This window comes from Hyla sarda, chromosome 3 (assembly GCF_029499605.1).
Source record: "Hyla sarda isolate aHylSar1 chromosome 3, aHylSar1.hap1, whole genome shotgun sequence".
In the NCBI taxonomy this organism is placed as follows: domain Eukaryota; kingdom Metazoa; phylum Chordata; class Amphibia; order Anura; family Hylidae; genus Hyla; species Hyla sarda.
The window spans coordinates 288,427,128-288,444,760 of record NC_079191.1 but is presented as its reverse complement, the minus strand read 5'-3'; positions in this window follow the sequence as shown (position 1 = coordinate 288,444,760).

Genomic DNA, 17,633 nt, shown 5'->3' with positions numbered 1-17,633 from the left:
GGAATGTGACTGGGGGGGAATGTGACAAGGGGGGAATGTGACAAGGGGGGAATGTGACAAGGGGGGGAATGTGACTGGGGGGGGAATGTGACAGGGGGGGATGTGACAGGGGGGAGGGGAATGTGACATGAAGGGGGGATGTGACAGGGGGGGAGGGGAATGTGACATGAAGGGGGGATGTGACAAGGGGGGGGATGTGACGGGGAGGGGAATGTAACATGAAGGGGGAGAATGTGACAAGGGGAGGGAATGTGACAAGGGGGGAAGAATGTGACAAGGAGGGGGGAGAATGTGACAAGGAGGGGGGAGAATGTGACAAGGAGGGGGGAGAATGTGACGGGGGATGTGACAAGGGAGAGGGGAATGTGACGGGGGAGATGTGAAATGGGCGGAGGGAGATGTGAAATTCAGTTAAAAAAAATTGTACCGCTTTTGGTACACATTTCCAGACAGAATCATACCGCCAGGGAGGTTAATGAACAAGGCAAATTTTTAAAATCTGACATGTGTCCCCTTATTTGGTAATAACATTGGAATGCTTTTATTTATGAAAGTGATCCTGAGAATGTTTTTTCGTGACATATTGTACTTTACACTAGTGGTAAATTTTGATTGGTATATAAAGCATTTTTTGTGAAAAACTGGTAAATTTAGCAAAAAATTTTAACATTTGCATTTTTCTAGATTTTACATTTTCTGCTTGTACAACAAATAATCATGCTGCGCCAAATTATTGATTAATTCACATCTACTATATGTCTACTCTCTGTTCCCATCATTTGATAAATATTCTTTTACTTTTTGAGAATGTTAGAAGGTTTATAATTTTAGCAGCAATCTTTCAGATTTTCAAGAAAATTTCTAAATCAGATTTTTCAGGGACCAGTTCAGTTCTGAACTGGTCCCTGAAAAATCAGATTTTGACATTTTCTACCCCCATAAATCACCCAATTTTAAAAACTGCACCCCTTAAAGTAGTCAGAATGACATTAAAGAAGTTTATTAACCCTTTAGTTGTTTCACAGAAATGAAAGCAAAGGGGAGGCAGAATTTTAAAATTAAATTTTTGTGCAGATTTTCCATTTTAGAAAATTCCACAGAGAAATGCAACTCAATATTTATTCCTCGAATTTTAACATAGTTACAAAATTTCCCATATGTGGCCTTTGTGCGCTACGTGACTCACACACAGGCCTCAGACATGAAGGCGTGCTGTGTGGATTTTGGGGCCTCCTTTTAGTTTAGGATATTTTTCCCTTGAGGTGCAAAATTATTTTTGGCAGACAAGTTGAGGCTTTCATTGATATCATTCTGGGTACAAAAACACTGATGGTTTTGTTTAATTTATTTTTTTCCGAGGTGGTATAAATTAAAAAAATCAATTCTGGGGAGGGTGCAGCTGTGCTTGGGGAGAAGATGGCTTGAAGGGTGGAGGAGTGTTTAAACTAAGGACTGGGGGGGAGGGAACCTACAACATAGATGGGGAAGATAGTGTAGATAGAGGGGGGACTTAATAATGTACCTGGGGGTGGAGCGGAGGGAGGGGTTAGAATAGTTAATAGGGATAGGCATCATAGGAAAAAAAACATGCACCATTGAAGTGCATGATGACTAATGCCAGAAGTCTGTCTCTCTGAGGAGGATTATGACATAGTCGGTATAACAGAGACTTGGTTGGACGATAGCTGTGACTGGGCGGTCAACATACAGGGTTATAGTCTATTCAGGAAGGATCGGACAAAACGGAAAGGGGGAGGAGTCTGTCTTTATGTAAAGTCCAATTTGAAGGCCGCACTGCTGGAGGATATTTGGGAGGGAAACGATAATGTGGAGTCATTATGGGTAAAAATATATGGAGATAAAAATAAAAAAATTATGATAGGGGTTTGCTATAAGCCTCCAAACATAATGGAAGAGCCAGAAGATCAATTTTTGAGGCAAATAAACAAGGCAGCAAATCAAAATGATGTGATAATAATGGGGGACTTTAACTATCCTGATATAAACTGGGAGACTGAGACCTGTGAATCTCATAAAGGAAACAGGTTTCTGACTATAACTAAAGACAATTATCTGTCCCAAATGGTGCAGGGCCCTACCAGAGAGGATGCCCTACTAGACTTAATATTAACCAACGTACCTGACAGAGTAATTAATGTGCAAGTAGATGGACACCTAGGAAATAGTGATCATAATATAATACATTATAACTTATTCTTCAATAAGGGACTCTCTCGAGGGGCCACAAAAACAATGAACTTTAGGAAGGCAAAGTTCGATCAACTCAGAGAAGCCCTTAACAATATAAAATGGGATAATGTCCTCAAAAAGAACAATACTGACCCTAAATGGGAGACTTTTAAAAATATCTAAAATTTTCGCTGTAAGATGTATATACCTTATGGAAATAAAAGGGTCAGAAATAAAAGAAAACCAATATGGATGAATACAAATGTTAAGGGGGCAGTATATGACAAAAATAAAGCATTTAAATTACTAAAACAGGACAGCAGTGAAGAAGCATTAAAAAGCTATAGAGAAAAATGTAAAATATTTAAAAAAACAGATAAAAGCCGCAATAATAGAGACAGAAAGACTCATTGCCAAATAGAGTAAAACTAACCCCAAAATGTTCTTTCACTATATAAATAGCAAAAAGGTCAAAAATGAAAGTGTTGGCCCTTTAAAAAATGATGAGGAAGAAATTATAAACGGGGATCAGGAAAAAGCAAATATATTAAACAAATTCTTCTCCACTGTATTCACTGAGGAAAATGAAATGCCAGGTGAACTACAGTGTGATAAGGTAAACTCCCCAGTACAGGTCACCTGTCTAACCCAGGAAGAAGTACAGTGCCGCCTACAAAAAATCAAAATAGACAAATCACCAGGTCCAGATGGCATTCACCCCCGTGTTCTAAAGGAATTAGGTAATGTAATAGACAGACCCCTATTTTTAATATTCAGGGACTCTATACTCTGACAGTGACTGTTCCCCAGGACTGGCGCATGGCAAATGTGGTGCCAATATTTAAGAAGGGGTCAAAAGGTGACCCTGGGAATTATAGACCTGTTATGAAACCCTCAAACAATTTACATACAACCGAGGTTAAACTAAGAGATGCTATTTTGGAATATCTTAATAAAAATAAATGTATGACCCCGTATCAGCATGGATTTATGAGGGATCGATCCTGTCAAACTAACCTGATCAGCTTTTATGAGGAGGTGAGCTCCAGACTGGACCAGGGGCAATCGCTGGATGTCGTATATCTGGATTTTTCCAAAGCATTTGATACGGTTCCACATAAAAGGTTGGTGTATAAAATTAGAAGGTTTGGGCTGGGGGGGAGAATGTGTGTGTCACGATGCCGGCTGGCAGGAGGTGGATCCTCTGTGCCAGAGAGGGATTGGCGTGGACCGTGCTAGTGGACCGGGTCTAAGCTGCTACTGGTTTTCACCAGAGCCCGCCGCAAAGCGGGATGGTCTTGCAGCGGCGGTAGCAACCAGGTCGTATCCACTAGCAACGGCTCAACCTCTCTGACTGCTGAAGATAGGCGCGGTACAAGGGAGTAGACAGGAGCAAGGTAGGACGTAGCAGAAGGTCGGGGCAGGCAGCAAGGATCGTAGTCAATATGGCAATAGCAGGAGGTCAAGTACACAGTATGGACAAACACAGTAAACGCTTTCTCAAGGCACTAAGGCAACAAGATCCGGCACAGGAGTGCAGGGGCAGTGATCAGATATAGTCTGGGAGCAGGTGGAAGCCAATTAAGCTAATTGGGCCAGGCACCAATCATTGGTGCACTGGCCCTTTAAATCTCAGAGAGCTGGCGCGCGCGCGCCCTAGAGAGCGGAGCCGCGTGCGCCAGCACATGACAGCAGGGGACCGGGACGGGTAGGTGACCTGGGATGCGACTCGCGAGCGGGTGCGTCCCGCTGTGCGAATCGCATCCCCGACGGCCATGACAGTGCAGCGCTCCCGGTCAGCGGGACTGACCGGGGCGCTGCGGAGAGAGAGGCGCCGTGAGCGCTCCGGGGAGAAGCGGGGACCCGGAGCGCTAGGCGTAACAGTGTGCAAGTGGGTAAGTAACTGGCTCAATGATAGGAAACAGAGGGTGGTTATTAATGGACCTTTATTCTGATTGGGTGACTGTTACTAGTGGGGTACCACAGGGGTCCGTCTTTGGTCCTGTTTAATATATTCATTAATGACCTTGCAGAGGGTTTGAATAGTAAAGTAGCAATCTTTGCAGATGACACTAAATTCTGTAAAGCGGTAAACACTATAGAGGACAGTGCACTGTTACAAATGGATCTGGATAGGGTGGAGGTTTGGGCTGGGAAGTGGCAGAACACTTGGGATGACTGACATGGAAAAGGACTTAGGAGTCTTAGTTAACAGTAAATTTAGCTGTAGTGACCAATGTCAGGCAGCTGCTGCCAAGGCTAATTAAATCATGGGGTGCATCAATAGGGGCATAGATGCCCATGACAAGGAAATAATTATACCGCTGTACAAATCACTAGTCAGACCACACATAGAATACTGTGTACAGTACTGGGCACCAGTGTACAAGAAAGATATAGTGGAGCTGGAGAGGGTTCAAAGACGGGCAGCCAGAGTAATACGGGGTATGGGAGGACTACAGTACCCAGAAAGATTATCAGAATTAGGGTTATTTAGTTTAGAAAAAAGAAGGCTTAGGGGAGACCTAATAACTATGTATAAGTATATCAGGGGAGAGTACAGTGATCTCTTCCATGATCTATTTATACCCAGGACTGAATCAATAACAAGGGGGCATCCTCTACGTCTAGAGGAAAGAAGGTTTCTACACCAGCACAGACAGGGGTTCTTTACCGTAAGAGCAGTGAGACTGTGGAATTCTCTCCCGGAGGAGGTGGTCATGGTAAACTCATGGTAATAGAGTTCAAAAAGGGTCTGGATGTATTTTTGGAGAGTAATAACATTACTGGTTATGTATACTAGATTTATAGGGACAGAAGGTTGATCCAGGGATTTATTCTGACTGTCATATTGGAGTCGGGAAGGAATTTTTACCTCTAGTATGAGGGTTTTTTGCCTTCCTCTGGATCAACTCAACTCAATAGGGACTTATTAGGGTTATAGGTTGAACTTGATGGACTCTGGTCTTTTTTCAACCTTATGAACTATGTTACTATATTACTATGTTTATTCTGAGGTTGTTTTTTTTTTATAAATTTTCTTCGGTCGTTCATCATGCGGTACTGTATATGTGACATGTTAACTTTATTCTGCAGGTCAAAATGTACCGTATTTATCGGCGTATAACACGCACTTTTTAGGCTAAAATTTTTAGCCTAAAGTCTGTGTGCGTGTTATACGCCGATACACCCCCAGGAAAGGCAGGGGGAGAGAGGCCGTCGCTGCCCGCTTCTCTCCGCCTGCCTTTCCTGGGGTCTAGAGCGCTGCTGTCGTCCCTTTTCACCCCCTGGTTATCGGTGCCACTGCCCGTTCTGTCCCCCTGACTATCGGTGCCGGCGCCGATAGCCAGGGGGAGAGAAGCGGCGCCGACAGCCAGGGGGAGAGAAGGGGCAGCGGCACCCATTGCCGGCGCCGCTGCCCCGTTGCCTCCCCCCATCCCCGGTGGCATAATTACCTGAGTCGGGTCCGCGCTGCTCCAGGCCTCCGTAGTGCGTCCCCGGCGTCATTGCTATGCGCTGAACGGCGCGGCGCATGACGTCAGAGCGCCGCGCCGTGCATAGCAACGACGCTGGGGACGCACGACGGAGGCCTGGAGCAGCGCGGACCCGACTCAGGTAATTATGCCACCGGGGATGGGGGGAGGCAACGGGGCAGCGGCGCCTTCTCTCCCCCTGGCTGTCGGCGCCGCTTCTCTCCCCCTGGCTATCGGCGGCACCGATAGTCAGGGGGACAGAACGGGCAGCGGCGCCGATAACCAGGGGGTGAAAAGGGCCGACAGCAGCGCTCTAGACCCCAGGAAAGGCAGGGGGAGAGAAGCGGGCAGCAACGGCCTCTCTCCCCCTGCCTTTCCTGGGGGTATATCGGGGTATACACGCGCACACACGCACCCTCATTTTATCATGGATATTTGGGTAAAAAACATTTTTTACCCAAATATCCTTGGTAAAATGAGGGTGCGTGTTATAGGCCGGTGCGTGGTATACCCCGATAAATACGGTATGTGCTTACCAAAAAATGTATATGCTTTTTAAAAATATTTTTTTACATTTATACAACTATTTTTGTAAAAAATCATGTTCACAAGTCACCGTATTCTGAGAGCCATAACTTTTTATTTATTATATTTTATCATTTTATTTTTTATTTTATTTTTTATTTACTGACACATTTGTGGGAGGATTTTTTGCGGTTGACGTTCTTGGGGGACTATTTTTGGGTGTGTTTTTGGGTGTTATGTATATATATAATTAATTTTATTATTTCATTTTTAATATTTTTTTTAACTCTTTTTTTATATCTTTTCCCTTTTTTTTTATCCAAGTCGGTCTCCTGCAATATCTCCAAGGCAGTCTCCTGCAATATCTCTCTAATGCACTTAGAAACTACAGCACTTTGAATATAGCAGCTAATGAATTAGGCCAGCTAATGAGTCGGCGCCTATATATACACACACAATCCCTCACAAGCTCCTCCCCAGCAACAAATGTAACACCTTAATGAGCTAGGCTCATTAGCAAACACACAATACCAAACACCTGAACAAATTCCTTACCTGTTCTCAAGAATCAGTCAACAAAACCCAGATGTTGCAGTTGAAAACTCCAAGTCAGTCTCCTGCAAGATCTCCAAGTCAGTCTCCTGCAATATCCCAGATGTTGCAGTTAAAACTTCAAGTCAGTCCCCGGCAATATCTCCAAGTCAGTCTACTGCACTTTGAATATAGCAGCTAATGAATTAGGCCAGCTAATGAGTCAGAGCCTATATATACACACACTCCCTCACAAGCTACTCCCCCAACAACAAATGTAACACCTTAATGAGCTAGGCTCGTTAGCAAACACACAATAGCAAACACCAGAACAAATTCCTTACCTGTTCTCAAGCAGCGGTCAGCAAAAACACAGATGTTGCAGTTGAAAACTCCAAGTCAGTCTCCTGCAATATCTCTCCAATGCACTTAGAAACAGCAGCACTTTGAATATAGCAGCAAATGAATCACTGCCTGAAGCAAGGAAGGTCCCGCAAATATCACTCCTATTGGTCCTTCAGGACCGCTGTGATGTTTCCTTGGCCGGCGTAAGGGATGCTCTGCTCTGCAGCACAGCCAAGCTCACTAAACTGTCATAGCGCCTGGTTTAATATCATCAGGTACATGTACATGGGAATGTGGCAAGCCAGCCCCACGTACATGTGCCTGATTTTGTGGGAAGAGTTTAATAAAGACCTACCAACTTTCCCCTGACAAATGATGTCAGTGGAGAGAGGGATGGGGTATATTGGATTTCAACTACACAATCCTTAAATTTGTAGACAGAGATATGCTAAGTTTGGCAATGTTCAGAAGCCCCATAGAAAAGAAATGGAGCGTCAGACCCCCACTGATGAGCTACTTATCCCCTATCCTGTATAAAGAAGATAACTTTTGTTTGGTTGAACTTGATTTAATGGTTAAACTAGTTGGAAATGTGTCTGTTTTGAATCTTACTAACTATGATTGGAGAATAAAAAGTTCCTCCACATTCCAGTAGTGTGCACGAAATCTGTTCACTTTTTTTTTTTTTTTTTACCTATAAGCAAGATAGGCCCTATACATTGTTCTGTCCCAGGGCTGACTGGCAAATATTGTTCGATTCCCATCCCCCTCTCCAGCACTACAGCACTAATGATACAAATTACAGTATATTACCAATAATACCAGAATATAAGAAGGAAATACACTGCTCAAAAAAATAAAGGGAACACTTGAACAACACAGTGTAACTCCAAGTCAATCCCACTTCTGTGAAATCACACTGTCTGCTCAGGAAGCAACACTGATTGACAATAAATTTCACATGCTGTTGTGCAAATGGAACAGACAACAGGTGGAAATGATAGGCAATTAGCAAGGCACCCCCAATACAGGAGTGGTTCTGCAGGTGGTGACCAAAGACCACTTCTTAGTTCCTATGCTTCGTGGCTGATGTTTCGGTCACTTTTGAATGCTGACGTTGCTTTCACTCTAGTGGTAGCATGAGACAGAGTCTACAACCCACACAAGTGGCTCAGGTACTGTAGCTCATCCAGGATGGCACATCAATGCAAGCTGTGGCAAGAAGCTTTGCTGTGTCTGACAGCGTAGTGTCCAGAGGATGGAGGTGCTACCAGTAGACATGAAGGAGGACGTAGGAGGGCAACAACCCAGCAGCAGGACCGCTACCTCCACCTTTGTGCAAGGAGGAGAAGGGGAAGCACTGCCAGAGCCCTGCAAAATGACCTCCAGCAAGCCACAAATGTGCATGTGTCCACTCAAAGGGTCAGAAACAGACTCCATGAGGGTGGTATGAGGGCCCGACATCCACAGGTGGGGGTTGTGCTTACAGCCCAACACTGCCAATTTTGGTGTTCTCTGGCAAATGCCAAATATCCTGCACAAATTCGTCACTGGTGCTCTGTGCTCTTCACAGATGAAAGCAGTTTCATACTGAGCACATGTGACAGAGTCTGGAGACGCTGTGAAGAACATTCTGCTGCCTGCAACATCCCCCAGCATGACCAGTTTGGCGGTGGGTCAGTAATGGTGTGGGCTGGCATTCCTTTGGGGGCCCCACAGCCCTCCATGTGCTTGCCAGAGGTAGCCCTACTGCCATTAGGTACCGAGATGAGATCCTCAGACCCCTTGTGAGACCATATGCTGGTGCGGTTGGATCTGGGTTCCTCCTAATGCAAGACAATGCTAGACCTCATGTGGCTGTAGTGTGTCAGCAATTCCTGCAAGAGGAAGGCATTGATGCTATGGACTGGCCCGCCCATTACCCAGAACTGAATTCGATTGAGCACATCTGGGACATCATGTTTTGCTTCATCCCCCAATGCCACGTTGCACCCCAGACTATCCAGGAGTTGGCGGATGCTTTAGTCCAGGTCTCCCTCAGGAGACCATCCGCCACCTCATCAGGATCATGCCCAGGCATTGTAGGGAGGTCATACGGGCACGTGGAGGCCACACACTACTGAGCCTCATTTTGACTTGTTTTAAGGACATTACATCAAAGTTGGATCAGCCTGTAGTGTGGTTTTCCACTTTGATTATGAGTCTGATTCCATATCTAGACCTCCATGGGTTGATAAATTTTATTTCCATTGATAATTTTTGTGTGATTTTGTTGTCAACTATGTATAGATGAAAGTATTTCATACGATTAGTTCATTCATTCAGATCTAGGATGTGTTATCTTAGTATTCCCTTTATTTTTTTGAGCAGTGTATTATCATCATACTGTTACTGATCAAATCCTGTATACTAAGACATATATTACCAATAATACCAGTGTACAAGGAGGAATATTATCACCATATATATTACCAGCATACTGCTACTGTCTAAATCTTGTATACGTAGATCAATATTACTATTAATACTGGTATACAAGGAGAAATATTATCACAATATATCATACGGATTACAATCATACGAATACTGACCAAATCCTGTATACTGAGACCAATGTTACAAAAAATATCTGCATACAAGGAAGAAACATTACCAGTCCCCCCCATACAGTGACCATATAGTGGAAGATATCTGCTTGATACAGGCTCTGTAGACCAGGTATCTCCAGCCCTTACTTTGACAATGCATTTAGTTCATTCCATGCAGCAGGAAGAGTCAGGCTAACTTCTGAAAATGGTGGTGGTTCAAGAGGTCAGACCCACTGCGATCAAACAATTATCTGCTATATTGTGGATAGGGGATACATTTTAAAGTGCTGGAATACCTCTTTAACCCTTAAATGGGCACTTTCAGATGAAAAAAAAATGTATACGTTGTACACATTGGAAAAGCATTAGCCTTTCTGATATATTTTATAAAATGTTTTGTCTCATTTTATAGAAATCATGGCTAATACATAGACCAGTAGGGGTCCCCATACTATCCTGAACATGGTCCTGTCCGGGTGCAGCAATATCTCTGTTCCAGCTGAAGCACAGGCATGGACAGAGTCCAGAAAGTGAGGGTGGGACTAGCACTCCTCTGTGCTCACTCCTGTCCTTGCTATCAGACTCCTGTATGAAAAAGGAAAGGAAGGATTACAGAGCAGCCTGCAGTGATTAGATAAAGAGACCCAGCACAGCAGACTCAGAGAGGAAGTAAATGCATGGTGAGGGAGGGCAAGCTCAGATTTTGCTTTGAACATGCCCCTAACTGAGCAGTGGGTGTCAGGATGAGTGATCAACAGAACAGTGGATTTGCAGTGGACTTATCAAGGCTTTTCTGAGTCGATTTTTTAAAGTGTTTTTTTTGTGTCGCATGTGTTGTTTGCCAGAGTTTGCAACAAAAAAATCCCCAAAACCTTACAAACTCTCCACTTTACTCAGAAAACACCAAAAAGAGATATGGCCTCCAGGGAAATGGGGGGGGGGGGGGGGCGTGTCTCTAAAAAAGAGGCATGTCTCTGGCAGTTTTGAATTTGAGCTCTGGAAAGCTCTGATAAAGAAAAGCGCAACATTAGTAAATAACACATTAGTAACTCCACAATGAAAACTACACTCCACTTATAGTAAATGAGGCCCATTATCTTTATTCTGTAGGTCTATACAAAAACAATGATACCCAATTTATATAGGCTTTGTTTTTATTTTATGACTTTAAAATAAATTATAACTTTTTGTACAAAAATGAGTATGCTAACACCTTAAGGACCAAGGGCGTACCGATACGCCCTTAGTCTTTGGTGCTAAAGGACCAAGGGTAATCCTGTACAACCTGGTCCCATTATCGGTGTTTAAAGTGTGCTCACGAGCTTATCACGCTTTATACCCGTGCATTCCGTTTGTTATCATCAGCTAGAACCCACGGTTAATGCCAGGCATCCCCGATCGCGCCGATTGAGTATCCTTGTAACTATATGGACCTACAGAATAAAAATAAGGTGTAATTTTACCCAAAAATGCACAGCGTAGAAACGGAAGCCCGAAAAGTTTAAAAATGCATTTTCCCCCCACAAATAATGTATTATTTTTTTTTTTGGGCTGCAAATTTTGGTATAAAATAAGTGATGTCATTACAAAGTAGAACTGGTGATGCAAAAAACATGCCTTTACATGGGTCTGTAGGTGCCAAAAATCAGCAAATCTGGACTTGGGTATTTTTGGTTTAAGCCATTGCAGTTTCATTAACATTATATATTTTTACTTCCGTGGCGATACTACGTAGGTTCATGTTTACTTTTGTTTAAATTATTTTAAAAGTTGGAAAAGGGGGTTGATTTAAACTTTTATTAGGCAAGTGGCTCACATTTATTCACTTTTTTCCCCACACATTTTATTCACAATTTTTTTGTTCCCATAGGAGACTATTATATGCAATTTTCCATGCCATAGCACAGCATTGATCAGTGTTATCACGCCCCATTGTTGCAGGGTACTGAGGCTGCCTGTTGGATTGGAGCGCCAATCAGATGAGCCAGAGACTCTGTATTTTGCCGTAATGATCCTGATCAGCAAAACTGAGCTAACAGCAATAGTTTTTTTTTCTCCCATTTTACATGCCTCAATCAACTTTGATTGCAGCGTCTATGGGGTTAATGCCGACAATCCGCCCGATCACTGATGTCTGGCATTAGACGTTGCTTCTGGCTGCTAATAGCTAGCGGGACCAACCAGGTATAAAGCGTGCTTCATAAAGCAGGAGAAAGAATAGAGTATACATGTAGGCCTGAAGTCATTAGGCTAAGTTTCCACTTGGTTTTTTTCTGGCAGTTTTTGGATTTCTGCCACTGCAGTTTTTGTGCCAAAGTCAGAAGTGTATTCAAAAGGAACAGACATATAAAGGAAGGACATACACTTCTCCTCCCTTATGGATCCACTTCTGACTTTGGCTCCAAAACCAAGTGGAAACTCAGCCTTAAGGAGTTACAATTGTACAACAGAAAAACTATGTAATATGTAGTATTGTTTTAATCATATTGACCCACATAATGAAGATTACAGTAAAGTGTATAGCATAACAACAAAGCCCCAAATATTTCAAAATTGTTTAGTTTTTTTATTCTGCACCCCTTTTTTTTCTTCACTGTACATTTTATTGTGAAAAGAAAAGGGGCATTGCGAAGTACAATTGATCCGGCAAAAAACAAGTCCTCATATGGGTGAAAGTGCAAAAGAAGTTTTTACCACATGAAACTATACCTTCCAGTATGATCTAAACAGTAATAAGAGTATCCTGGAAGTTGTTGTTACGCTTTTCGTAATTGCAGAATTTACAAGTGACTACAGCACTTGGACATAGTCAGGCAGAATACACAGTGATATCAGTGACTCACGGTGACATGTTCTCTATAGTTTTTTGTTACTTCTCTTTCTGGTCCAGACCACTGTAACTTCAAACTGGATCTTTTTTTCTGCAAAGTTTGATTCCCAGACATTATTGGCTCCTCATTTTGTCAGCAGATTCTCATCTCTATATGAGGACAATAATTATTATATTAATCATATACTGTACCCTCTTAATAGAACCATGCCACACACTGTGCATTCTGAATATAGTTACATAGTTAGTACGGTCGAAAAATGACATATGTCCATCAAGTTCAACCAGGGAATTAAGGGGTAGGGGTGTGGCGCGATATTGGGGAAGGGATGGGATTTTATATTTCTTCATAAGCATTAATGCTATTTTGTTCCAGGAATGTATCTAATCCTGTTTTAAAGCTGTTAATTGTTCCTGCTGTGACCAGTTCCTGAGGTAGACCGTTCCATAAATTCACAGTCCTCACTACTACACACTATCCCTCCTATATATAACCTTAGCACACACTGTACCATCTGACTATTACCCTGCCACACACTGTGCACCTTAAATATAACCCTGACAGACACTGTATCCTATAAATATTATACTTCCACACACGCTGTCCCCTGACTTTAACCCTGCCACACAATGTGCACCTTGAATATGATCCTGAAACACACGGTTTCCTCTAAATATACTACTGCCACACATTGTACCCTTTGAATATAACACTGACACATATAATGTTCCATAAAAATGACAGCTTTACACAGTGTGAACCATTAATTTGGTACTGTTATATGCTGTGCATTCTTAATACAATACTGCCATATAGTGTAGCCCCTAAAACTGTACAGCTCCATAAATTACATTTTACAATAATAAATATTTAAATTACAATATATACAATACTGTTGAAAAGTCAAAACACTGTGCCCCTTAAATCCATTATAGTACATGGGGACAAATTAATTTTACACTGTGCCCCCATATATAAATGATTAACAGTGCCCCATTTGTCAATTATAGGCTGTTTTCCCTTATTTAAGTCATATACTGTGATCCCATATTATTGTTAGTGATAAACTGTGCTCTCATAAATCAATGAATTATATACTTTGCCTCCTCTCAGATACTTTCCTCTCCAGCGTATACTTTCCTCTTCAGTACAGTGGTCCCTCAACATATGATGGTAATTCTTTCCAAACGAGCCATCGTTTGTCGAATCCGTCGTGTGTTGAGGGATTCGTGCAATGTAAAGTATGGGAAGCTGTACTCACCTGTCCCCGCCGCTCCGGACCGCATCCCGCCGCTCCCGATGGTGTCCCCGCCGCTCCCGATGGTGTCCCAGGGCCTCCGCTGGGCTCTCCTGGTCTTCTCTGGTCCTCTGCTGTCTTCCACAAGGCCTTACTGGGCCTACGTAGCGATGTCATTACACCGCTGCGTACGCCGTTCCTATTGGATGTCGGGACGGCGTGTGCAGCTTCGTACTGACGTCACCGGAGAGGGCCGAGAAGACACCGGAGGACCAGCGCTGGACCCGAAGGGCACCCCGGAGCATCATGGAGGGGGAACTAATACTCACCGCACCACACGGGGAACATTGAGCTGCTATCCGGCAGCAGCTTAAGCATTTTGCGCTGCCGGATAGCACTTAATGTGATGGCCCCGACATATAAAAGCATCGTATGTCGATGCTGACATCGACATGCGATGGCCTCTGAGAGGCCATCGTATGTCGATTTGATCATATGTCGGGGCCATCGTAGGTCGGGGGGTCACTGTACATAGTACACAAGAATAAATATATCATGGAAGAGATGTCTGTACTGCCCCCTGATATATTTATACATAGTTATTAGGTAACTCCTAAATTGTCTTTTTTCTAAACTAAATAACCAAATTTTTTTATGCAATCACAGAAAAATTATCCAGCGCAGGTATGGTGCATGAACTTTATTTACAGGATACAAACATGTACAAAAGGTAACGCGTTTTGGCAATTGTATGTGGAATTAGTCATACAAGCACACAGTGTGAACAAATCCTTTTTATATGGTGGTGGAGGGAGGAGATTCAGCCAGAAATGTGTAGCCAGGTGGATACACCTCACTAGATGACTACCTGGCTATACATTTCCAGCATGAATCTCCTCCCTCCATCATCGCATAAAAAAGATTTGTTCACACTGTGTGCTTGTATGACTAAGGCCACACACAGTTAGGGCCGGCCCTACCATGGGACCCGGCACTATTCAGGGGCGGCACTTTGCTGCCCGAGATCTTTTTTTTAATTACTACATCATGGTCCGGGACCAAGATGTGGTAATAGTAAGGCAAAAATGGGTCCCACGACTCCCATCGGGACCCATGGCACAGACAGTCCTGCCGGTCCTGAGGACAGAAATCCCCCACCCCGTATCCCCTACCTACCTACCTACCCTTTTTCTTTTTAAATCAACTGGTGCCAGAAAGTTAAACAGATTTGTAAAATGTAAAAAATATATAGGTATGTGCAGCTCACAACTAATACGCACCGAGGTCAAACTGGGCAAGCAACTATACCTTAATTGCTAGAAAAGGGAAAACCAAAAAATATACAATGTAGCCCGGACCTTCTAGGTGAGTAAATGAAAATGTATACGTGGATCGTGCTTCAATAATAATCAATATTTATTATGAAATATAAATAAGATTCGGCACTTCTCACAGGGCCCTTGTGAGAAGAACATACATATTAACCTCCTGAGCGGTATTCCCGAGCGTGACTCGGGGTTAATTTTCCCTGCCAGGATCGGTAACCCCGAGTCACGCTCGGGGTAGAATTGCAGAGTTCCCGGCCGGGCTGCACAATATATCGCAAAAGCAATGCGATATAGCGATGCGGCCCCCGGGAAAACATGCGATTATCTGCTCTGGTTGGCTCCCGTTGCGGGGGCCGGCCAGAGCAGGTAAAGAAAAATACTAAAAGTCAGTGTTTCCCTACCAGGGGGCCTCCAGCTGTTGCAAAACTACAACTCTCAGCATGCCCGAACAGCCAAAGGCTGTCCGGGCATGCTGGGAGTAGTAGTTTCACAACAGCTGGAGGCCCCCTGTTAGAAAAACACTGAGCTAAGTGTAAAAGAAAGAAGTAGTAAAATAAAAAAACCTTTTGCTCACCTAGTCCCGGTCCCTGCAGATGTTGTTCCCCTCCGTGCGGTCCGGGGTGTCCTCTCTTCACTATTCATCTTCTAGGACCTTTCACTTTTCAGCCAATCACAGGCCGCAGTGGTGTAAAGTCTGTGATTGGCTGAAGGGGAAAGGACTTGTTCTGCAGTAAATACACTAGGTTTGAAATCTGCCGGCAAACCTAGTGTATTCTGCTGCAGAACAAGGTGACAAGGGGGGATGAATGTGACAAAGGGGGGGGGATGTGACAGGAGGGGGGGATGTGACAAGGGGGGGGGGAATGTGACATGAAGGGGGGAAATGTGACAGGGGGGGGGAATGTGACAGGGGGGGGGAATGTGACAGGGGGGGGAATGTGACAGGGGGGAATGTGACAAGGGGGGGAATGTGACAAGGGGGGGGATGTGACATGAAGGGGGGAAATGTGACAGGGGGGGAATGTGACAGGGGGGGGAATGTGACAAGGGGGGGAATGTGACAAGGGGGGGGGGAATGTGACATGAAGGGGGGAAATGTGACAGGGGAGGGGAATGTGACAGGGGGGGAATGTGACAGGGGGGGGGGATGTGACAGGGGGGATGTGACAGGGGGGAGGGGAATGTGACATGAAGGGGGGATGTGACAAGGGGGGGATGTGACAGGGGGAGGGGAATGTAACATGAAGGGGGAGAATGTGACAAGGGGGGGAATGTGACAAGGGGGAAAAATGTGACAAGGAGGGGGAAGAATGTGACAAGGAGGGGGAAGAATGTGACAAGGAGGGGGGAGAATGTGACAAGGAGGGGGGAGAATGTTTCGGGGGATGTGACAAGGGAGAGGGGGAATGTGACAAGGGAGGGGGAATGTGACGGGGGAGATGTGAAATGGACGAAGGGAGATGTGAAATTCAGTTTAAAAAATTGTACCGCTTTTGGTACAAATTTCCAGACAGAATCATACCGCCAGGGAGGTTAAAAGGCAACCTAACAATGTATTTAGGCATATAGTAGTTAAAACTATAATCCTGGCATAGGATAATAAAATAGCAGAGTAAGATCTGTACCAAACAAATATGTTAAAGAGTTGCTCTTCTGGGTATTTAGGGTAGATATGTCCCTTTTAGATACAGTAGCAAACAGTCTGTAATATTAGAAATTGTTACCGGTCTGTAAATGGTAACTCAGGCCATGGGTGTTGTTCCCGCAATGGCTGAGTGTCCGTGGTGTGCTCAGTCCTCTGTGCGGCGCTTCCAATCGTGAGCCTGGTCCAGTAGTATCTGAGCGCGGTGGCAGTCGCTAACGGCTGAGGCGCTGGCAGGCGCCGAAGATCGCAATGATGTCCGGGGACTGCTGGCGCTGGCGTGCGCTGGAGTTGGTATTCCTCACCGCTTTGCTGGTTGGTGAACAGGACCATATACTGGAGGGCTGGAAGTTCACCTCGTGTTGCCGGCGTCTGACGTCAGCTGTAGTCAGAGCCGGGATGGCTACACCAGGATGGTTACACCGGAATGGATCTGAACTGCTGAACCGGGTAGGTAGCAGAGTAAGAGCGCTGATAATGGTACAGTTCATAAAAGATAACTGGCCATGAGGTTTGGGCAGATTTGTAAATGAATTCTATATAAAAAATCTTAATCCTTCCAGTAGTTATTAGCTGCTGAATACTACAGAGGAAATTCTTTTATTTTTGGAACACAGTGCTCTCTGCTGACATCACGAGCACAGTGCTCTCTGCTGACATCTCTGTCCATTTTAGGAACTGTCCAGAGCAGCATATGTTTGCTATGGGGATTTTCTCCTACTCTCGACAGTTCTTAAAATGGACTGAGATGTCAGCAGAGAGCACTGTGCATGTGATGTCAGCAGAGAGCTCTGTGTTCCAAAAAAGATAATAATTTCCTCTGTAGTATTAAGCAGCTAATAAGTACAGGATGGATTAAAAAATGTTTATAGAAATTATTTACACATCTGTTTAACTTTCTGGCACCAGTTGATTTAAAGAAAAAAAAAAAAAAAGTTTTCCA